Source organism: Phyllobates terribilis, unplaced genomic scaffold, assembly GCF_046119375.1.
Source record: "Phyllobates terribilis strain yellow unplaced genomic scaffold, ASM4611937v1 Scaffold_1277__1_contigs__length_336075, whole genome shotgun sequence".
NCBI classification, from domain to species: domain Eukaryota; kingdom Metazoa; phylum Chordata; class Amphibia; order Anura; family Dendrobatidae; genus Phyllobates; species Phyllobates terribilis.
Genome location: NW_027364037.1, coordinates 258157 through 281810, shown reverse-complemented (window position 1 = coordinate 281810; position 23654 = coordinate 258157). Strand labels below are relative to the sequence as shown.

At 47.6% G+C, this 23654-nt stretch overlaps 1 long non-coding RNA gene across 1 annotated transcript; it reads left to right on the top strand.

The window, feature by feature from the left end:
* The first annotated feature begins 3700 nt into the window (after positions 1-3700).
* LOC141244068 (uncharacterized) lies at positions 3701-23431 on the top strand. The gene is made up of 3 exons (XR_012308057.1): positions 3701-3842; positions 5658-5801; positions 22724-23431. It is a non-coding gene; the product is annotated as an uncharacterized lncRNA (long non-coding RNA).
* The last annotated feature ends 223 nt before the right edge of the window (positions 23432-23654 follow it).

Here is a 23654-nt window from a genome sequence, read left to right as displayed (position 1 = left end):
GAACACACTAACAAGCCAGAAGGCCCAACACAAAAGAAATCATTCAGGTAGTGAATTATTGAAGAGACCCCGGACATGTCCCGAACCACCCATTCAACAAATAAACTAAAAGCCTCAAAGTATGAGCATGATATAGAGCAGCACATGGGCAAACAACGATCTACAAAAATGTTTTCATCCCACATGCAGCCTAACAGATGAAGAGTGTCCGGATGCACTGGAAGCAAGCGAAAAGCCGCCTCAATATCCGATTTTGCCATTGTGGCGCCCCTGCGGGGTCAGTCGCCACAGAGGTACTGCATCTCACCCAGAGGTGTGGTATCTCACTCTCAGGTAAGGATGGAGTACTGCCCGGGACCCACCCACTTGCATCCAACACTACACCCTTCCAGGCCAGCAGGCGGGGCAAGATGCACTGCCTTATGCTGAGCCCTGTCCCTGTTGGAAGTGCGGTGGAACCGACTGAGGGGGAACCAAGTATTGGGTGAGGGTGCAGGAAGCAGCTAGGGGAGCACTTCAGTAGGTGTATAAAAAGGGGAGCCATCTTGAGAGAGAGAGTCCAGTCAGTGTTCAGTCTGAGGAGAGAGTAGTGGAAGCAGGAGCTCTGCTCAGAGAAGAGAGCCTAGACAGAGAGGCCCAGGAGGACTGGCTGAAGAGGAAGGGAGCAGAGGAAGGCTCCAGGAGTGAGGGGATCCCAGGGGCACGGCAAGTGCGGAAGCCACCAATGCGCCCGAATCTGCAGGAACGTGGAGGTATCAGGCCGCAAAGAGGACCGGCCCCTAACTAGTGGAGAACTACAAGGCTCAGCTAGAAACCGGATGCTTCTGTACTTTCAGGGTGCAGCTGCTCACAACCACAACTACATCGCTAAAAAGGTAGCCACATAGGATTCAGGGGACTGCAGGTTACCCGCCAAAATCCGAGGTTACCGGCTTGGGACACTGGCGCAGGGCAGGAGGGTGAGAGCCAGCGCAGGAAGACGACCGAGTAAGGCACACAGACTGGGGTCCCGTTATGTACTCCTGAGGCACCTGGGAGATTGCTGAACCCCTGCCCTGGTAAACACAGGACGGTGTGGGAGGTTACCCTGGTCCTGGTAACCTGGAGTTCAACAACTGTGAGTAAACCTTGAAGACTACACCCCACTGTGTCCTAGAATTATTATCTGCGCCATCACCTGCACTACACCGCACCAACCACATCCGCCCTATAGTATCACTACTTACTGCCCTAGAGCTAAGCTCTCCCTGTGGAGAGCTGAACCAACTCTGCTGCGTCATCATCAGTTCCAGAGGATCTGCACCGCAGCGGCGGCCCCATATAGCAGCATATCACAGGTGTCGTCACGAACATTATATAAAAACTATATTCCCTTTTCTTTAATCCCTTTTATTAACCGCCCTGGGTCACGGACCGGGTCACTGCCACTGTGACACCCCCAGCACCGACCTGCCCCGCTACAGAGTACCCCACGGCCCAGGGGGCGAGTCACCACCAACGCAGCTTGCCCTGCTGCCCTTACCAACCCTAATGACTTATCAAACGATAACTCTACCGGGATGCCATTCACGGAGTCCTCTTCTAGAGAAGATAAGTGATGAATAAGCCAAAACTTATTTGGTACCAGCTTGGGTACAACATTCAAAGGGGAAATTCTCAATTCTGGCCAAGGCGGATCCAGAAACGGTCCCGCCGTGCTCCCCAAAGCCACTTCATTATACAGCGTTTCCATCACCACCTCCGGGTGTTCCCCTGCCGATTTCAAATTTCCCGGCCTAAATTTTGGCGCTCCAGGATCAAACGGAATCCTGAAACCCTCAGAAAAACCCAGCTCAATTAACCTAGCTGCCTCCATATCTGGATATCTATTTAAAAATGGAAGCATCGCCTCGACCTTCACGGGAGTCCTCCCTCTTTCCAGAACCCTCACCTCTTTTGCCTTTTGCTCGTTTAAAGCACTTACTGAGCCCCTGACTTCCCCTACATCCAAAACACTCGTGCTTAAACTTGCATGTGCCCCCAAACTTACATTGCCCCTAGTTGAACTGCCAACAAAAACCTTTCTTTATAGACACTGAAGATCCGCTGGCTGTCTCCTGCCCTCCGGTTTCTGCTGCTGGGCTTTCAGTGCCCCACAACCTCGGACTCCAGTGTCCAGTTCTTCTGCGCTTCCTCTGGGGTGAACTGCCATGCAGCTCCACTCCCTAGGTCTTTCCTCATCGACGTCCTGACTTCAACTCCTTTCTTCTTTCCTCAAACTAACCCCGCCTCCAGATCCCAGTTGCTAAGGGGAGGAGCTCCCCTTGCTGGTCTGGAGCCAGGAAAGTGTTGCATGCTAGCAAAACCTGATTAGGGGACCCCTCCTTGCTTCGAGGCATGGCATCACCCCTTGTGAGGGAGGCAATGCCACTGTGGCACCCGGACTCCTGGGGTGCCACATACACTTCAATTATCCAACCGAACCACCTCATCCTCCTTTTCTTTCTCAGTATTACTCTTTTCCTGTGATAACACCGAGCCACCACCCTGCAGGCGCACTCCCACCTGCCCAGATCCTGCTCCTGAACCTCCGGAAGCCACTCACACCACTGCCGGCGACCTCACATCACTTGCCCCCTGTGACGCCAAGCCCTGCAATACACTTAATAATTGACCCCATAGATAATGCACCCACCAATTGCCCCTTGAATATTCCCTATAACACCCTCTGAATTACTAACCCCCAACACACCCCGAGCACCACCCACATCAGTTAAATTATGAACAAGGGTAGTCTCCTCATCAGGCTGCCTCAGAGAGATCCTCTGACCGGCCGCGACATCTCCTGACGGAACTTGCTCATGTTCTGACGGTCCCTATGAAATCTCGCCCTCCTCTCAGCTTTTCTCCATGTTTTCAACGTTGTCAGGTCTTGATAAAGGCGCAGAAGGAGCTGCCTGACGACGCTGCCGCTCCGGATCCAAAGATAGCTCCCTAAGGTCCCGCACATCTGCCGGCCGCTTCCTGCCCGATGATCTTAAAAGGGCCCCGCAGGACAGCCTGCCCCCGCAATCTCCCGTGGCACTCCTGGACCCCAGATCCTCCCATCCACAGACCCACCCTGCCGCCTGCAGGAGGGCCGCTCATCTCTCATCCGTCCCCTTTCTTGACCACCTGCTGCTGCGCCAGTGTTCCTCATGGCTCTGCTGCACCTCCGCCCTGCAAGCCGTGCTCCTCCCTGCCGACTGTGGGAAGGCCCTTCACGCTCCCTCCCCCGCCGGGGTCGACCCCAGCATGACATCGGGGCCACCGCTGCAGACAGCAACTCCTCCCCCGCCGTACACTGGACGCTGGTCCCGCCCTCATCCGCAGACCGTGGGAGGACTCCTCATCCCGCCATCTTGCCAGGTATAACCCACGGCTGGCTTGTCACCGGGGGTCACCGCCGCGCTGCTCGGGGGCCTTTTAGGCCGCAAACCGGAAGAGGGCCGCAGCGCAGGCACGCCCACTTCTGGTAGGCTGCGGCTCCGGCGAGGATTCCTCCTGGGGATCGGAGAAGGAGCCTCAGGCACGCGCTGCTCCCCTGGCTGCAGAGGTCCCCGAGGGGGCTCCTGGAGCTTCTCCTGCTCCGAACCTCACCTGCTGGTGAGTAACGCTCCGGCGGCCGTGACCGCTGCAGGCCTCTCTGAAGCTTCTTCTGCAGCCGACGACTGTGCACAGGTCACCCGCAGCTGCTGCTGCACCAAGTCTGCCCCATGGATCGCTGAGACAGGCCGCGCTAGGTCCAGCAAGGCCACAAGATCTGCCATGGCTCCACTGCAGGGTCTGGTCTGCTTCAGCTGCGATCCAGGAAGCAAGAGGAGGTAACTGACCCCTGCCCTTCCTTATATCATCTCTTGCTCCTCCCCCCACCTCTTCCCCTCCAATCAAAACTCCCCACACTACTCCTAATCCCTTATTCAAAATTTTAACTCCTTCACTCCCACCCTCCTATCTTGTCATGTGGCCTATACGCCCTATGGGGCTCCCTGGCCTTCCTTACTAATGGTAGAGGGAAACTTACCCTTGTATACTTCGCCTGCCCCAGCAAGAGATTTTCTAATGCCTGGATTGCTTGGAGTTCCCTGTCTGTGGTAAAAATAGAATTGGTGGAATTTATCATGAAACATTTCTTAACAGTTTTTGAATAAAAAGATTTATCTTTAATGGCTCAAAAATGGTTAAAATTTGCTGCGGGTCTCACACACACACAGTCTGGAAAACAACAAGGCTATGTGATCTGATCCATAGATTATAATGGGTGGGTGAACACCGCGGATATAACCCGTACGTGAAACACTGTCGTGTGAATGAGGCATTGACGCGCCCCCGGGGCAATGGGGTACTCGGCATCCGGGCCTGTGGATGCTGGTGGGGGATATCACGGTGGCTGGCCCGGTCCGTGGCCCAGAGTGGTCAACCAAAAAGGGGGATTTGTAACTTGGATAGGAAAAATATAATAAATAGTTTGTGACGCCACCTGTGGTACCTGGTAAGGATTACCAGCGCTGCTGCAGACCTCCGGGGGGTGATGGGATGGCAGCTGAGGTGGAGCAGCCGCCGGGGCCGTGTGGAGTTTGATGGTGGTGATGCTGGGACTTGTAGTGCAGGCGGATGGCGCAGCAGAAGTAACTGACAGAGTCAGGGGATTCGCTTCAATACCTTTACTGGTGCGGATGTCAGGTACGGTCCAGGGTACTCAGTAGGATGGGTGCACTTCAGAACTTCTCCCCAGTGAGTGGGTATAAGGCCTCCTGGTCCGTGTCTGCCTCTCTGTATGCTCCTGGCCAGCCTGCAACTGGGCCTAGCTTATGTGTCGTGTTGTTCCTTCACCTGTCGCTCGGTAGTAGGACCTTCTGCTGGCAACCACTATCCCTGGTAAAGCTGGGGCCTTCGTGGTACCTGATCCTGTAATGGGTCTAGCTTCAGGTCGTCGAGGGACTTGTAGTCCTGGAATGCCGGTGAACCCTACTGGGTATAAAGGGACCCTGTAGGCGCGGACCTGGTGTCCGGTTTGTATATCGGGGTGAGCCTATGAAGCTCCTCTGCCCCCTCAACTCCTCTCTCCTTTCTCCTCTCTGCCGTCGGCCACACTCGGGGCCCTCAGAACTTAGCAGCAGACGCGCTGCGTCTTCGCTGCTCTCAGCGTCAGCACGCTCTCTGACTCTGACTGAACTTCTCACTGACTGAGCTGCCTGGCTCCACCCTCCATATATATATCCCTAACAGGCTCCCTCTGGTGGTGTGAGGTGGAAGGGTGGAGGTGTTTGTATGTAATGAGGGCCTCTTGTGGAGAAGTCCATCCATGCACCCTGGGTCCTGTGGTACCTGTGAACAGCAGGGTGCCACAGCATGAGGGGAGTCTGATTAGGCATTATTTCAAAAGGAAGTCTGGGGTTTGTATTACAGAGGATTGTGGTCAGGAGTCTGCATTAAAGGGGTTGTTGGACAACCTCTTCTTGATCTAAATGTTTGGCCATAATAAAATTAAAACGCCTGAGTATAGGTGAGTATAAGCTTTTTTATTTTATTGGGGCCAAGCGTGGGGGTGAAGGAGTTGTCCAAGTAGTGGACAACTTCTTTAAGAGAGAGTCTGGTTTGGGTATGCATTTATGAACTCTGGTAACTGTATCTTTTAGGGCTCTGTTCCAATCCGAGTTCACAGAGCTGCAGTACTGAAAGGAGGGACGGAGCCACTGATTACACAGGAGGTCACTGACCATAAGTTTTTCCTAAGAAATCAAAGGTCAAAAGCAGCAGACACTGAAGAAATGATATAGCAGGTAGGCATCAAACATGTAGAAGAGACTTAAATGTTTATTTTTTGCCCAATTTATATAAACCCTCGTCATGATTCATATCGTCTAAATAATACTAACTGCATCACTAGGATAGGTTCATAATTAGTATTACGCTTCCTACTTCCATTATATCTACAAACTATTGCTCTTCTTATTTTCTGCACACATTGTTATACTTGGGGCTCACTGTATATTACATACTAGGGATTTTTTAGGCTGCAGGGGCCGTTGTTCTTTTCCCCATGGGAGATATTGCATGTGTTATGTTGCACTTATTGTGTGATAATGATTATTTGCTGGATATGTTATTGCAGATTTACATGGCTTTGAATGTGTTCTGAACATGGGTCAGAATGATTCTCGCTGTGGCATAACTTGAAGCTCATGGGCCCTGATGCAAAAGCTCCAACGGGGCCCCTAGTTATTGCAAATCTTCAATAGTAATGGTCTTTTCACATGGGCCAAAGGGACCTTTGAGGCCCCTCGGCTCCAGGGCCCGCGTGCTATTGCAACCCCTGCACCTATAGTTACTCCCCTGGATTGTAGATGTGACATCTATTTTGTCATCATATTGGGGAGAAATCAAGTATCATGGTCAAATTGGCATATTGCTATCACTTAGCCAGCGTAGGAATTCAGGAGAGGCAAAGACGGCTAGTCACCCATGTGGGAGTAGAGAAATAGGTAGAATAAATAGGTCATATTCCCTATTTAACCCCTTCATGGTGCGACCCTTTTCTGTTTTTGCACTTTTGTTTTTTACTCCTCTTCTTACCAGAGCCATAACTTTTTACATTTTCTGTCAATATGGCCGTGTAAGGGCTTGTTTTTGCGGGACAAGTTGTACTTTTGAACGACACCATTGGTTGTACTGGAAAACAGGAAAAAATTCCAAGTGTGGTGAAATTGCAAAAAAAATTAAATTCCACAGTTGTTTTCTGGGTTTTTCTTTTACCATGCTCACTAAATGCTGAAACTGACCTGCCTTTATGATTCTCCAGGTCATTATGAGTTTGTAGATACTAAACATGTATAGTTTTTTTTTTTTTATTTAAATGGTAAAAAAATCTAAAGTTTGTTAAAAAAAAAAAAAAAAAGTCACCATTTTCTGAGACCCGTAGCGTCTCCATTTTTCGGCTTCTGGGGCTGGGTGAGGGCTTATTTTTTGCTCACCGAGCTGATGTTTTTATTGATACCATTTTGGGGTAAACCTTGGGGAGACTAGAAGCTGCAATCATCCGATCGCCTGTGCTACACATAGCGCTGTATGTAGCAAAAATGTTCACTTGCATCCCTGCAATGACAACTGTAGGGGTCTCCTGCAGACACCGGGTTGTCATGCCAACCCATCGACGATGCGCAGTCATGTGACATGGGCGCCGATGGGCGGGTCTTGTGACGCTCTTCCAGCGGAGCCGTCTTAAATGCCGCTGTCAGAGATTGACAGCGGCATTTAACATGTTAATAATCACGAGAGAATCGCGATTCCACCCACGGCTGTTAGGAGCACATGACAGCTGATCAGATCCGCTGTCAAGTCCCCGGAAAGGTGCGGGCTCATCGTCGGAGCCTGCATCTAAGGCGAAGACACGTCATGCGCCGTATATGTACGGCGCATGTCATGAAAGGGTTAACAGGACAGGCTTAGCCTTTGGTGTGACCTACTGATAATATTATTTAGAATCTGATAACTGTGACCGAATTGTTGGCCAAATGATGCTTCAGTTGATCATTTGGCCGACAACCATCTTGGCCGTCTCTCCTATACACGGAAGCGCTCACTTGGCCGAGTGCTCCTGTGTTCTCTATGAGAGAAACTGACAAACATCTCTGTCAGCAGCTTATCTCAGAGAGAATGAAGTGATCGGCAGTCCAAAATTGTATATGCCCAAATAATATCTTCCCTGACCAGTTGATTGGCGCGCCAATATGACGCGCCACATGGGCCCTGGGGTACTTGGTGCCGGGCTGGTCGTTGCTAGGGGAGATGTCATAGTGGCGGTGACCTGGTCCGTGACCCAGGGTGGTCAATAAAAGGGGATATTTACAGGGGATTTATAGTTTTTATATAATGTTCGTGACGCCACCTGTGGTATGTGGCTAAAGGGAGCCGCCGCTGCGGAGCAGGTCCTCTGGAGCTGATGTTAGTGCAGCAGAGTTGGTTCAGCTCTCCACAGGCAGAGCTTAGCTCCAGGGTAGGAAATGGTGATGTTGTACACTGTGTTCCAAATTATTATGCAAATAATATTTTCTCAGATTTTCCCAAATTACCTATATGAATTGCAGTCATTGTAATTTTCCAGTCAAATAACTATTAGAGTACAATTGAAAGGTTTTTGTACAAACTGCCTATGATAACAGTATATTTAAAAAAAAATAAAACACTCAAACTGCACTCAAAATGCATGTTCCAAATTATTATGCACAGCAGCGTTTTCAACCTTTTCATTTTAATAAAGAACAAAAAAATGGTCATTTTTGAAATTATAAGCATTAGCAGGTTATTACAAACTGAAATCAAACAGTTTTCAACTCAAAACTTTATTCTAGGTGATGTTACATTTGCACATAGGACCCCTTGTTCGAAAGGAGCTTTTGAACTCTCTCGTCCATTGAATTTGTCAGGTTTTGGCTGGTTTCTGCTTCAATTGTTTTGTATGAGGACAGAATACCCTCCCAGAGCTGTTGCTTAGATGTGAACTGCCTCCCGCCATCATAGACACTCCTTTTGATGATGCTCCAGAGGTTCTCAATGGGGTTGAGGTCAGGGGAGCATGGGGGCCACACCATAAGTTTGTCCCCTTTTATGCCCATAGCAGCCAGAGATGCAGATGTGTTATGTGCAGCATGAGACGGGGCATTATCATGCATGAAAATTATCTTGCTGCGGAATGCACGGTTCTTCTTCTTGAACCATGGCAGGAAATGCTGTTTGAGAAACTCAACATACATTATGGAGTTCATCTTTACCCCTTCAGGGATCCTAAAGGGGCCGACAATCTCTCTTCCCATGATTCCCGCGCAAAACATTACTCCACCTCCTCCTTGTTGGCGCCATAGCCGTATTTGCATGGGGTGTCCATCAACCAGCCATCCTCCTCCTCCACTCCATCCATCTGGACCATTGAGCGTTGCACAGCACTCATCGGTGAACAAAACAGTTTTGAAGTCAGTCTTCATATATTGTTTGGCCCACTGGAGCCGTTTCTGCTTGTGTGCAGTGGATAGAGGAGGTCGACAGGTTGGCTTACGCACAGCTGCAAACCTCTGAAGGACCCTGCATCTTGTTGTTCGGGGGACGTTGGAGGCACCAGCTGCTTCAAAAACTTGTCTGCTGCTATGACAAGGCTTTTTTGCCACTGCTCTTTTAACCTGACGTAATTGCCTGTAGGAAAGTCCTCAATTTTCCCTTATCAGCACGCACACGTGTGTACTGTGAATCAGCTACATACTTCTTGATTGTGAGATGATCACGATGAAGTGTCTTGGCAATGTTGATTGTAGTCATGCCTTGACCTAAACGCTCCACAATTTGTTGCTTCTCAGCAGCCGACACATCCTTTTTCTTTCCCATTTTGGCAGAAAATGTAGGCTGCTTAATAATGTGGGACAGCCTTCTTAAGTAGTCTTGCCTTTCATTGGACACACCTGCCAAACTAATTAGCAAAAGTGTCTGCTATTGCTTACAGTGATTTAAAGAGCCCCGACACACATCACCATCAATGAGTTTAACTGACAAACAAAAAAATTCTTACTTTATCACCCCTAAACACTTTTGCTGTGAAGTGTAGTGCAGGGAATGATGGCGCAGTAATAAGTCGCAGAGACAGTGGGGTGCCGTCTTCCGGATTTACTCACAGTTCTCACTTTGCTCCTGGTTACAACTGCAGATCATAACTTCCCACGTTGTCCTGTGCTTACTCAGGGAGGGGTACAGCAAACCCTCAGGTACCTCCTGAGTACATAACAGGACCCCCTTCTGTGTGTTCCTTCTGGCTGTCTTCCTACACCTCACACCCAGTGTCGCAATCCAGTGACCGCGGACCTTGTCGGGTGACGTTTTCTCTGTCCCCTGGGTCCTCTATGGCCACCTTTTCGGTGAAATAGATGTGGCTTTTGGCTGCAGCACTTGAAATGCTGCACCCTCCGGTTACCTAGATGAATATTGCAATTCTCACTAGTTAGGGGCCGGTCCCCTCTGCGACCCGATCTCTCCACCGCCTGGTAGATTTGGGTGTACGGGTGGCCTCCAGCACTGCTCATACCCCTGGGATCCTTTCTTCACTCCTGGAGCCTTCCCTCTGCTCCCATTCCTTCCTCTTCTCCTTCTCCTGGGCCTCCTCACTAGGCCCTCCTCCTGAGCAGAGCTCCTGCTCTGACTCTCTCTCTGACTCAACCCCCTCAGAACTTCACTCACTCTAGAATGTTCCACCCTCTCTTTCATATTGCTCCTTACTGTGCTCCCCTGAACTGCTTCCTCTACCCACACCCACTACATGGTTCCCCCTACTTTGGTTCCCCCAACTCCAGCCAGGGACAGGGCTCAGCAGAGGAGCAGCGCATTTTGCCCCTCCTGCTGGTCTGTAGTAGTGTAGTGTTGAATGCAGGTGTTAGGATTCCGGGCTGTACTCCTTCCTTACCTGAGAGTGAGATACCACACCTCTGGGTGAGATGCAGTACCTCTGTGGCGAATGAACCCGCAGGGGCGCCACACATACATATGACGCTCCCACTGGGCCGTGGGGTACCCGGTGCCGGGCTGGTAGATGCTGGGGGATGTCACAGTGGCAGTGACCCGGTCCGTGACCCAGGGCGGTCAATAAAAAGGGTTATTGATTGGGGATTTATAGTGATTGTATAAAGTACGTGATGCCACCTGTGGTATGCGGCTAAGGGAGCCGCTGCTGCGGAGCAGGTCCTCTGGAGCTGATGTGAGTGCAGCAGGGATGGTGTAGCTCTCCACAGGTAGAACTCAGCTCCAGGGCAGTGTAGATGTTATAGGTTATGCTGGGCGTTGTAGTGCAGGGGTTGATGGCGCAGCAATAATCACAGAGACAGTGGGGTGCAGTCTTCCGAGTTTACTTACAGTTGATAAGTTCCTCCGGTTACAGGGTCCGGACTACAACCTCCCACATCGTGCTGCGTTCACCAGGCAGGGGTTCAGCAATCCCTCAGGTGATTCAAGAGTGTCTGACAGGACCCCTTTCTATGTGCCTTCCTCAGTCGTCTTCCTGCGCTGGCTCTCGCCCTCCTGCCCTGTGCCTCGCAACCAGTGTCCCAATCCGGTAGCCTCGGGTCTTGTCGGGCGACCTGCTGTCCCCTGGACCCTCTGTGGCCACCTTTTCGGCGACATAGTTGCGGATGTGGCCACTGCACCTTGCAAGTACAGCAGCCTCCGGTCCCTAGCTGAGCCTTGTAGTTCTCCACTAGTTTAGGGGTCGGTCCCCTCTGCGGCTCGATCCCTCCACCGCCTGGCAGATTCGGGCGTACGGGTGGCCTCCAGCACTGCCCGTACCCCTGGGATCCCTTCTGTTCCTGGAGCCTTTCTCCTGCTCCCTCTCCTCTCTCAGTCCTGGGCCTCTCACTAGGCCCGCCTCCGAAGCAGAGCTCCTGCAGAGCCTCTGCTCCACACACTCTCCTCCTCTGACTGGCTTGTCTTTCTAAGATGGTTCCCTCTTTTATATCACTCCCTCACCAGTGCTCCCCTGATCTACATCCTCCACTCACACCCACTACATGGTTCCCCCTCGCTAGGTTCCCCACCACTCCAGCCAGGGACTGTGCACTCCCGTAGGAGCAATCTCGCCCTGCCCTACTGAAGTGGATGTGTTGGATGCAGGTGTTAGGGTCCCGGGCTGTACTCCTTCCTTACCTGAGAGTGAGATACCACACCTCTGGGTGAGATGCAGTACCTCTGTGGCGACTGAACCCTCAGGGGCACCACACATATTAGAGTGTAAGGCATACTTATTGATATGAATGCGTCGACCGACTTTAGACTTATGTATGGGGGACTGAAAGCTGCATTTACACCTAAAATACAGCTTTCAGTCCCTTCTAAAGAGGCAGCCAATCACACACAATAAACAAGCTAAATGCTCATTTATCGGGTGAAATGATCTAGATGTAATGATGCAGATAGTGAGGATGCAGGGATACTTAACCAAAGCTATTTATTTTCCTACCACAGAAAGAACGTTTAACTATAGGAACACATGGTGATGCAGGTATATGGAGACAACTAACACAATCTTAGCAGTAATGACAATAAAAGCAGTGTAATAAATGCAATATCTTACTCTATGTTCTATCTGCATGCAGTCTCATTTCACAGTTAAACGACTATTAATGTCTTTAGCTCAAAGAGCGTCACTGCCAGCGCCAGGCTTGTAGCTGTAATATGCGCTTCAAGCGCCTTTGATTGTTATACTGGCACTAACGGGGGACACCGGTACTTTCCGCTAAGCCACAAGTGCCTCATATGTGAGTCACTTAGTGGGTTCTTCACACTGGCCACCCTCGTTCGTTTCTGAAGTGCAGCCCACACCCTGTACCGTTCGTCTACGCTTGAATTAAAGGCCTGGTTCACTTGGGTCTTCTCGTCAGCACGGCAGACGTCCTGCTTCATCCAATGACCACCGTCTGATCTTCGGTGCTTGACCTGCGGCATCTTGACTGGTGAAGACTGGGGTTTGGGTCTTGACCAACCGAATCTGGGCTTAAATCAGCCATTATCTGCTGTGAAAAATCCGAGCTCGGCATATGAGCCTGCATTAAAGTCAGGGACATGACCTTTGAAGTACATTAACGTCATAGGTCGTGAAGGGGTTAATGTCATTACCTAATCTCTTTTCTAATATACATTACTTAAAAAATCCCTATTGTTCACTAGACTATCTGACTCCTTTTTTTTATTTTTTTTTTTATCTTCTTCCTGTTTCACGTTGCTTCGTTTGAGAACCCCAAGTGCATACTGGGATTTACAAACAAACCATCATCAGGGAGCAGAGGCTGCCGTCATTGCAGTAGCGCCTGTCCTTTCCCTGAATTAAGAGCCGTCAGTGATGTCCTTTTCAGGGTCTGGGCTAGTTCCTCCTCTACTGAGCATGCGTCTGTTGTCAACATCATCCCACACTGATAACATCACCTCCACCTTCCTGATATAGGGCCACATGGCTCATGTGTTTCGCTGTGACCACTGCACCCTAGTTGCACTCTTGTGAAACAGTGTAAGGCTATGTGCCCATGATGCAGAAATGCTGTGGATTTTTCCTGAGCGTTTCTGCATCTCTCTGGCAGAAAAAACGCATGCGGATTTTACATGCGTTTTTTCTGCCAGGTAGAAGCGTAAGTGAAGCTTTTTTAACATGCGATTTCGCATGCGAGTTGTGAAGCACTTTTCTAAGCGATTTTAGCATCACTTGGAAAAGTGCTTGACAACTTGGTCACACTATAAATCCATGCAAACGGCATGGATTTATATAGTGTGACCAAGTTACGATACTGCAAATGCAGCATCAATAGTAAAAAAAAGAATACAAATGGTGAAAAATAAAAAAAAAACATATACTCACCTGGCCCCTGATCTCCTTCTCCGTTGCGTCCGGTGTCTTCAGCGGCTCACGGTGGTGTAAAAGGACCTTCCATGACGTCATTTAGTCATGTGACAGGTCACATGACTAAATGACATCATGGAAGGTCCTTTTACCACCGCGAGCAGCCGAAGACACCGGAGAAGGAGACCGGGGGCCATCAGAAGGTGAGTATATGTTTATTTTTTATTTTAATTCTTTTTTAACTACAGGTAGTATGGTACCCGGGACTGAAAGGGAGTCTCCTCTTCTCCAGACACAGGTACCATCTGCGCATTGAACCGCATAATATCCGCATGTGCACATGTAGTCATGCGGATGTTATGCGGTCCAATACAAGTCAATGGTGACTAAAACGCCGCGATTCCGCAAAATTAATGGTAGTGCTGCGGATTTTTCCGCAATGATAATCTGCAGCGGAAATTTCCCAGCATGTGCTCAGCAAATGCGGATTATCATTGGGGAACATTGCAGACCTTCTACCAAGCGTTTTTTAAGCGTTTCCACGGCGGAATTGCTGCTACGGAAGTGCTTAAAAAACATTGTGGGCATCGTGGGCACGCAGCCTAAGGGGGCTCTCTCTAGCTACCACCTCTCTAACATGCTGTAGCCTTGCTGACCATGCATTCGTTCACAGATAATCTCCAGGTCTGGCTGACACAACTGACACCTTTACAAAATCATCACTATCCCGGAGTCAGTATGAAAAAGGTCCTGAGCTCAATGCTCCCACACATTATTCACATCTTTAAATTTGCTATGACTGAGATAGCTGCTGCTAGTGCCCTTACTACAGTGCCTGACAGAGCCAACCAACAAAACTAGGCTTTTGTTACACGCACGACACTAGGTTCAAATAGGGCGAGACGGGTTTCATAAATTCATTGGAATCTTGGGGGAACCGTTACTCAGGGCAACCATAGGCTGCAGCTTCTCTCAGGCACATGATAGATTCAGTTGCTGACCAGACACATCTGACAAGAGTCTTGTTCAACAGTTTAACAGTGGAATTTAATCTGAAGCATGGCCAGTGCAGTTCAGGGATATTACAGCAACAATCTTCATTACAGCACAGTCTCATAAAGCAGGCACAGGAACCTCAGTCTCTTCAGTAGCATAATTCAGCACAAATTAGATCTCTTGGCAGCACACTTCTATATGTAAACAGCAGGCTTTTCCTTCACAAGGACTCACTAGTACACAACATTCTTTATTCTGCATGGAGATGGAGGGGGGAGGGTTTGATGAGGAAGATGATCTCTGTGACACAATTCCTTCCATTCCTTATCTTCCTGCCCGATGGTAGATTTCCTGAACTAACAGTGCAAGGTATCTGACCTGTGTTGAGTTTCACCCTAGACTTGAATCCTGTTCTCTTTCCTGCACTTCTGTGAGATACAGATCACATACCACTTCTCCCTTTGGCTGCAGCCAGAATAGTAAACAAGTTCCCCACAATCCCCCTGGGGCTCTGCTAACCACTCCCTGTCTCTTGTGACTGTGTTAACTCTTATAGTTGCTGGATCCTTTTGAAGCAACAGCACTATTTCTGCATGTCACACTTTCCCTTCTTTTTTAATGTCGTTCTCGATATTCGTTTTAATTGGTCAAGCTGACCAATTCTGAGACAGTGCTAAAAGTTGAATAACTTTATATACAAATTGGCATTGTCATATTGGCATAAAATTTACAAACATCAATAACAACCTGTTCTTACGACCTTTTGCTTGTAGAACTCCTGAAAGAAATACACAATTAAAACAATCAGCATCTCTTCCGCTGGAGGTTTTCATACGTCTTCAACCAGCTCTCTCTCTCACTAGGCCAAAACAAGTCTTTCCACCAGGTAACATTGTCCATAATGTCTCTCGGTGGTGAATACCACTCAAGTGAGCTTACCTGGTTTGTAGGCAGAAATACCTGTTTCCAATGGACAGTCCTTGGCACTTGACTCGGTTCACCGAGTGTCTCATATGTCAGCATCACAGGCCTCCTCACTTCTCGAGTCGACATCCTCCTGGTAGGTTGTTCCTCAGATACCACGGGTTCCTCGGTTGCAGGAGTTTCTTCTGCCACACTCATTTCTCGAACTTCCTCAAATGATCTTGGAACTGCCTCTGTAAGTTACTGTACTTCTCTTGAATCGTTCGTTTCCACCTGGTCTGGTAATTCTGCTACTCCTAAGTGTCGATCGGTCTCTTCAGTGAACGGTGTTAGATCATCAAATCTGAATTGGACTATATCTGTACTCCTTGGTACAAACTCTGGAGCCTGGGGACTTACTTCACTCTCCTGAGGATGGTACATCCCTCTCCTTGCCGGTCCGAGAAATACAACGGTGTGTTCTTCTTCATGTGAACTTTCAAGATCACTATCCATCTTCGGAGCTTCAGTCTGTGGTGGTCCCTTAGTCGATCTCGGACGATGTTGTTCTACTTCTGGAAAGTCTTGTTGTGGTGGGAGATAATCACAGGGTAGTAGTAAATTCCGATGGACTATTCTGGTTTCCAATCGGATTTCATACACTGGACTGTCATCGGCTTTCCTCCTTACGACCACATACACCTTGTCTTCCCAGTACAAACAAAGTTTTCCCGGACCGCCTTTTGTTCTTGACTAGCACACGGCTTCCCAGTGCCAATTCTGCTCCATAACATTTTCAGTCATAGTACTCCTTGCTCTTGCTCTGTCCTTGCGTAACCACTTTGGACGCTATGTTGTATCCCTCTGCCATCCGTTCCTTCCATTTCCGAACAAACTCTGGATATGTTCTGTAAGTCTCTGACACTGGAGTATCGAACATGATGTCGATTGACAGTCTTGGCGATTGACCGTACAATAGAAAGAAGGGTGAGTAACCCATTGCATTGCTCTTTGTACAGTTATAGGCATGTACCACTTTTGACAGAGAACTCTTCCAGTCTTTCTTCTCGTCAGCTGTTAAAGTGCGCAACATCGACAATAATGTCCTACTAAAACGTTTCACTTGTCCATTACCCTCTGGGTGATAGGGCATTATGTGGGATCTCTGAATCCTACAGTACTTTCCTATCTTGGCAAAGATCTGGTTCTCAAATTCTCTTCCTTGGTCATGGTGTAACCTCGTAGGGAACCCAAACCTCAAAGCAAAATCATTGAAGATCTTCTCTGCTGCTGTTCGACCCGCTTTATTGGTGGTGGCATATGCTTGAGCAAATCAAGTAAAATGGTCCATCACCACCAAGATGTATTCGTCACCACCCTTGCACGTCTCGAGATGTAGAAAGTCTATTGAGACCATCTCAAACGGATACGTAGTTTGGATGTTGCCCATAGGTGCCCGGGTTGATGTGTTGGGACATTTATCTTTCAGACCCCCACACTCCCTGGTCACGTATCACTCAATATCTCACTGCATGTACGGCCAGAAGAAACGTTCACGGATCAAGTTTGTTGTCCTTTCCACTCCCAGGTGTCCCATGTTTTCATGGAGTTCTTTTAAGACCAATCTACGAAATACTCTGGGTAGTACCAACTGCCGGTTTTGACCTCCTTTACGATACAGGATACCGTCTTCACTGAGGTAGAGCTTCATCCATTCTTTAACTAAAACAGATACTGCTGGTGACTCATTATCTCTCTCCCATTTACCTGGAAACCAATTTTGGTCCACATAAAGTAGTATTCTACCATTTATCTGATCTTCCCGTTGTGCTCTATGGATTTTTCCTTTTGGTAGTCGTTGAATAGACAGGGGGTAATCTTGTTCTCTCGCTTTTATGGTGGTTTCCACCGTCAACGGACACCACAATGGTGTGTTGTCCTTTTGATAAGCTTGTACTGCTTGGGCAGTGCTCTCAATTGCTTCCAAACTGACTTCCTCTGAGCTTTCTTGCATGAACTGATCAGGCTCTAGTGGGATTTTCCACAATCTGTCAGCATCCGCCTTGCATTTTCCTGGCCTGTACTTGATGCTGAAATTGAAGTCAGCTAGTTCAGCGACTCATCTCTGACCTGTTGCATTCAGTTTGGCTGTAGTGAGGACATAGGTCAAAGGGTTGTTGTCAGTGTATACCTCAAACTCTTTGCTGTAGTAGAGATAATCTCTAAATGGTTCACAGATAGTCCATTTCAACTCCAGGAACTTCAATTTTCCGGAATGTAGATGGTAATTCTTCTCGGCGTCTGTCAACGTTCTAGAACCTTAACCGATGACTCTCAATTTTCTATCTTGATGCTGATACAGGGCAGCTCCCAGTCCAACTTGAGAAACGTCACAATGAAGAACAAACGGTAAGTTGAAATCAGGATATCCCAAGATGGGTGGTTTTACCAGGTAGTCTACTAGTTCTTCCAATACCTCCTGGTGGTCTGCTGTGCAGAGAATGGGCTTTTGGGATGAAACGGCGTTGCTTCTTTTAAGCCCAGTTCTACCCGCATTCTTCTTTTTCTCCGTGGGTGTTGTTGACTCTGTCGCCCCCCCCCCACCAAGAGGAGGTATAGTGGGGCGGCAATCCTGGAGAAGTTCCGAACGTAAGTACGACAGTAGGAGGGGAATAATAATATCTACCTCAACTCCCCGACAGTTGAGGGCCGCTTGTCTTTTAAGGCCGGTACCAGAGCGATTTCTGCTGGGTCTATGGTATATTCTTCTCCGGACACAATTTTCCCTAGAAATCGGACTTGCCTTTTGAACAGTTCACACTTCTTTGGGGGTCAACTTAACTCCATATTGTTGACTTGATATCGTTGTAATACGGTCCTCACGTGTTCAACATGCTCCCAGAAAGTTTTTCTGTGTACCACATTGTCATCCAAGTACAGCTGGAAGATATTATCCCTCAATCCTTCTAAATATGTCTCCATGCTCCTCTGGAATTTTTCTGGAGCTGAACTGAGCCCAAACGGTATGCAGATCCACTCGTATATCCCGCATGGTGTGATGAATGCTGTCAAAGGTCTACTGGACTCTTCAACAAACCCTTGATGGTATGCTTTACCCTGATCGAGGACAGAGAACCAGGTACTTCCTGATAGGTTATCCAGCATATCTTGAATCTGTGGTATCGGGTGCTGATCAGGTACTGACTTTCGGTTTAGTTCCCGGTAATCACAGCAGAGTCTCAACGTACCGTCCTTCTTCCTAACACAAAGAATAGGAGAGGAATAAGACGGCTTTTACTTTTGGACCCAAACTCTGTTGATTAGATCTTGTAAATACTCTTTCACTTCACGGTGTAATGGTTTTGGCACAGACATGTAACTTCTGGTTACTGGGGTCATGTCTTTCAAATTGATTTCCAACTGCACCAACGGGATACCGCCTATATCAGAGTCATCTTTGGAGAATGCATGACACTCTTCTCTCAGCATCTGTTTTGCTACCGCTCTATCTTCAGCACACAAGTGTTCTAGGGGTACTGGGGGATCCCAGGACCCCGAGGTGGGTCGTGCAATTTCCTCCCCTGGTCAACTCCTGTTCCTTGGTGGGGAGACTGAATTCATGGTCGACCCGTGGGCGGGTCTCACACTGGCTGAATATACAGTTTTAACGGTTTCAATGTGACCTAACACAGTCTTTGGATCCCTTGTTTCGTAGTATTCATCACCGGTACTTTCACTCGAGTAAACCCACCAGTAGGAATGGTAAGCACAGTCTCACCTTGAACTAGGCCTTCCGGAAGTTCTGATGAGTCTTTTGGCATGAACAGTCTTTTCTGAACTTTTCTTACCAGTTCTACCTGGACTCCACACCTCACCCCCACCATTTGGTTTGCAGGAATGATGTTTGGGCGCCAGCCTACCTTGACTTCTTTTAGGTTCATTGTATTCTGTGCTTTCTTTACTCTATGAATCACATTTTCCACCACGACATTGGGTATGGCAAGCAATGTGGCAGTTGCATCCACCACCAGCGTCACTGACTTGTGTTTCATGATGACCTCACTGATTACATTATAACCCAGGATAGGATCCTCTTCCACGTTCTGATCACTGGTCACGAGAAAAGGTACCAAAAGCTCAATGGTGTTGCTGTTGTTCGTGGCCCTCAGTTGGAAAGTCACTTCCACCCAGCCTATGAAAGGGACTTCGGTCAGGTTGACTGCTTTGCCGTGGAGTTCCACTGGTCCTAAGAGTTTGAAGGCACGTATGTGGCAGGTAGCGCCTTCTCCATTCTTCATTTAAAAGGCTCGCTTGGGCTCCTGTGTCCCACAGTGCTGTTATCAGGAGTCCATCTAGCTGGCACTATATAAAGCATCTTTCGCTGATTAGGCCGATGATGCTATCTTTACTGACCGAGGAATCCTCCTCCCAGGAGTTCATCATTTGACCTCCACACTGGGCATTAAGTAACTGATGCCCCTGTCTCTCTTGCAGCTGTTGTAGACGGAAACACACTTGGGGATAGTAATGACGCAGCTGTTTTAGCTCATATGCCGTTCTGGGGTTTGGTGAGATTTGGATTTGCTTCTGGGACCTCCTCTGTGTCGTGGTTACCAGTCGCCCCTCTCTGGCAACCTCCTGTCTTTTAACCCAAAAGACCATCACCATTGGCATTCCTTGGCATAATGTCCTTCCTCACCACATCTTAGTCAGTGTACACATACCGTACTCTGATTTGATGAACGGCACGCTTCACAAGCCGGGTATCTTCTGTTTTGGAACCCACTCCTGGGTCTGAGGGATGCAGGTTCTGTTCTGGAATGAATCAACTTTTTCATCTCAATCAACTCAGCTCGCAGTTCTCCTATTACTTCTTCCCAGTCAGCGCTGGCGGTCCTCTCTTTTGTTGGTGCTTTAAGGTTCCCTCTCGGAGGTGGCACTGGAGGGTCTCCATGATTATCTTCAGACTGGCCACTGGGGGTCTCCAACCTCAGCTGACTCATTTTGGTGATTTAGAAGCTAATTTAAAAAAACATCACAGTATAAGATAATGCCTTATCAACACCAGGTCTGATTACCAAGGCATTGCAGGATGCAGCAAGCCTCCATGATAAAGGCCGGGGCAGCACATGTGCAAAATACTGAGGCAGACAGCCACTCACTAACCTACCAATTCATGGAGGGGGTGACTGTGTAGTATTATACATGCACACCGATGGAGTTTGCATAGGGCACCAATCACTCAGATATGTGTGATGCACAGTGTCTGGCTTGCAGCCTATTGATGACGCCCATACTATTAGATCAGGGGGGCTGCCCAGCACTATATACGTGCACCCCCACAGGACAGACGCCCCAATTTACCCAGCCAACACTAAAGAGGCCTGGCTGCATCCTGCACAAAAATGTGTAAAAAAGATGAAAAATAGTGTATAAGATAAATACACCACATGAGGTAAGGGTCGATATTTTGACCAAAATACGCAAGCTCGCAACCCAGCATCAAGGGTCCCCATACTTGCGAGTCCTAACATTAAACATTAAAAATATGCAAGCTCCATCGGTGTGCGTGTGCACGTATAATACTACACAGCCACCCCCTCCATGTAATCTGACCTGGTGTTGGTAAGGAATTTGTCTTTTACTGTGATATTTTTTGATTTAGGAGCAGAGCCTTTCTTTATCTTTTGTTCGCTCTCTGACTCCAAACTAGCTGCCTCATTCATTTGTTCAATTAGGATTTTGTCCAGAATGCCAGGATCTTCTAGGTACTGTTTCAGCTGCGACTTGATGTATGTACTGATTAACCCTGTTCCCAATGATCTCAAGAACTTCTTCTGGACTAGTCCAGCATCAAACCTCTCGTCCGCTTCTACATCTCTGGATGCAAACAACAGTCTATCCTTCAGTTCAATTTCTCTGCACAAGAAACTTTGGGGTGATTCATTATTTTTCTGTGAGAGGTTAATGAGTCGGTGGAACAATTCTGAAGTACTCTCTTCTTTATAGTGCCCTTTTAAAATCATCTTCAGTTGTTGCAAGGTCAATTGACTCTTCATTTCTAGCATACTACAGAGGTTCATTCCTGGGCTGATCACTTCACCACCCCCTCAACGATTTCATCTGGCTGGTAGCCTTTCTGTAAGCCTGCATCAATCTGGTGAAACAAGTTCATATAAGACAGTTTCTCTTTCTGTTCACACTCTCCAATCTTTCCCAGGATCTTGAATTCTTTACTTATGGCGATTTGTGGTGTTAGAGAGGACTGTCTTCCTGATTTATCTAACCCGAGCAGGTTAAAGGTTCTGTCTGAGTCTGTCACCCGTTAAGAGATTTTGGTCGATTCCTGCAGGGCTGTTGTTAGGGTTTTGAGTTGTTCTTTCAATTCCCGTAGTTCAGTCTGCGGACAGAGATTCCCGCTTTTGGTAATTGGTGCCGTCCCTCCATCCTCCAACTTCAACCTGGTTAGAAACTGTGTTAGCTCCTGGAGGCATGTCCCCATGACGTCTTCAGCTTCTTTCTCCCCCAGCTCATCCATTTTTGCATTAATGGCAGCTAACAGTTGCCTGCGGTTGTGTGCTTTAGAAATCTGTTCTTCTGACATCTTTATATGCTACTGTTCTTAATTCTTCGCAGGTTAACTGAAGAAACCGCTCACTAATTCTGTCTATTTGTATTTCAACATCCATTGCTGCTAGTGAGTTTTCTTTAGGGATGGTCCCCTTTAAGTGGTGTAGCAGAGTTAAGTTGAGGTGCTGTGCTGCTGTATTTTTCCAGACATTTTTCCTCTTCTCCCTCTAGACATTAATCCCCGCTCAGTCCTCCCCATATGGGCCACCAATGTTACACGCACACCGCTAGGTTCAGATAGGGCGAGACGGGTTTCATAAATTCATTGGAATCCTGGAGGAACTGTTACTCAGGATGACCATAGGCTGCAGCTTCTCTCAGGCACATGATAGATTCAGTTGCTGACCAGACACATCTGACAAGAGTCTTTTTCAACAGTTTAACAGTGGGATTTAATCTTAAGCACGGCCAGTGGTATTACAGCAACAATCTTCATTACAGCACAGTCTCATAAAGCAGGCACATGAGTTCATATCACAGCTACTGATGATGACTAAACAGCTCTGACTGTTTACTTATGTTAACCTATCTAGGGAATGCAGAGTGGAGGATAATTACCATGTCTTTCCTAGAGGCTCAGATGATCCTGGCTGTGGATGCTCATGTGATGCTGTGCTGATGCATCATGGTACTGATAGCAAAGTATACAAGAAAAACTTCTTTGTGAAATCCGAGGCTAAAGAGAAGCAAAGATGGGGCTTAACTGCAGGAAACTGAGTAAATTTTATATAAAAGAATTGCAGAGTGTGATAAACTTGGTGAGGGGTATAGTAGCTGGATTGCGTCTTTCATCATGAATTTTTTTTTTTTTTATTCCAGACATGCTTTATTATCAATACCAATTTAACACTTCTGAAGACATTACAGAAAGAAGACATCAGAAATCAATACAGAGATGGATTTCGTACAGATGGCGGCATTTGATGAGGCATGTTGGCCAATGAAGTTGATATGGGAAAGAATTAACCATGCATTTACATCAGATTCTCCCCGAAGTCATTTGGGTTCCAAAAAGGAGAATATGTATGGGTTTTTAGCTCGAACAGTGAAAAATATTCTGTGGTCTGGGACACTTTTTGCTCATACTGGAAAGTGAAAACTCCATTCGGCCCTGTTTTACATTTCATTGGACCTCTGTTTATTGATGGAACAAGTAAAGGATTATATGTACCACCATCACTTACTGTCATTGTATCAGATACACATATTTTAATGCCTGCTCGAGCTTCAATGGTGGATGAAAACATTTTAAAAATTTCCCGTTTTGTTATAAACTCTATATAATACAGTGATGTATATGATAAACACATTTGATTTATAAAGGTGTTTTACTTTATATATACTTTGTTGCAAATTTACATTTTCCCCTACAGGTGTTCATATCTCTTATGTAGGTATCTCATGTTAGAAAAAAAATAGTTAATAGGAGTTATATGCATTTACATGTTGTTATAAACATCAATTATGCAGTCATTTTCTTCATTTAAATATATAGTATGGCACCCTCTTGTGTTCAAAGTGTATATCAATGTGCAGGTGCAGTTAATGTGCTTAGTGCTGCTGGACATGCATGCTCGGTCTCTCTCCTCTGTTTACTGTAGACAAGCCAATAGCTGTCTGCAATGGTTCTCAGGTAAAAAGCCGAGCTTTAGCAATAGCCAGGGGCGTACATACAAATCATGGGGCCCCATAGCAGAAATTCTAATTGGGTCCACCCTCCCAAAAAAAAAATAATTGTCAGCGTCACAGA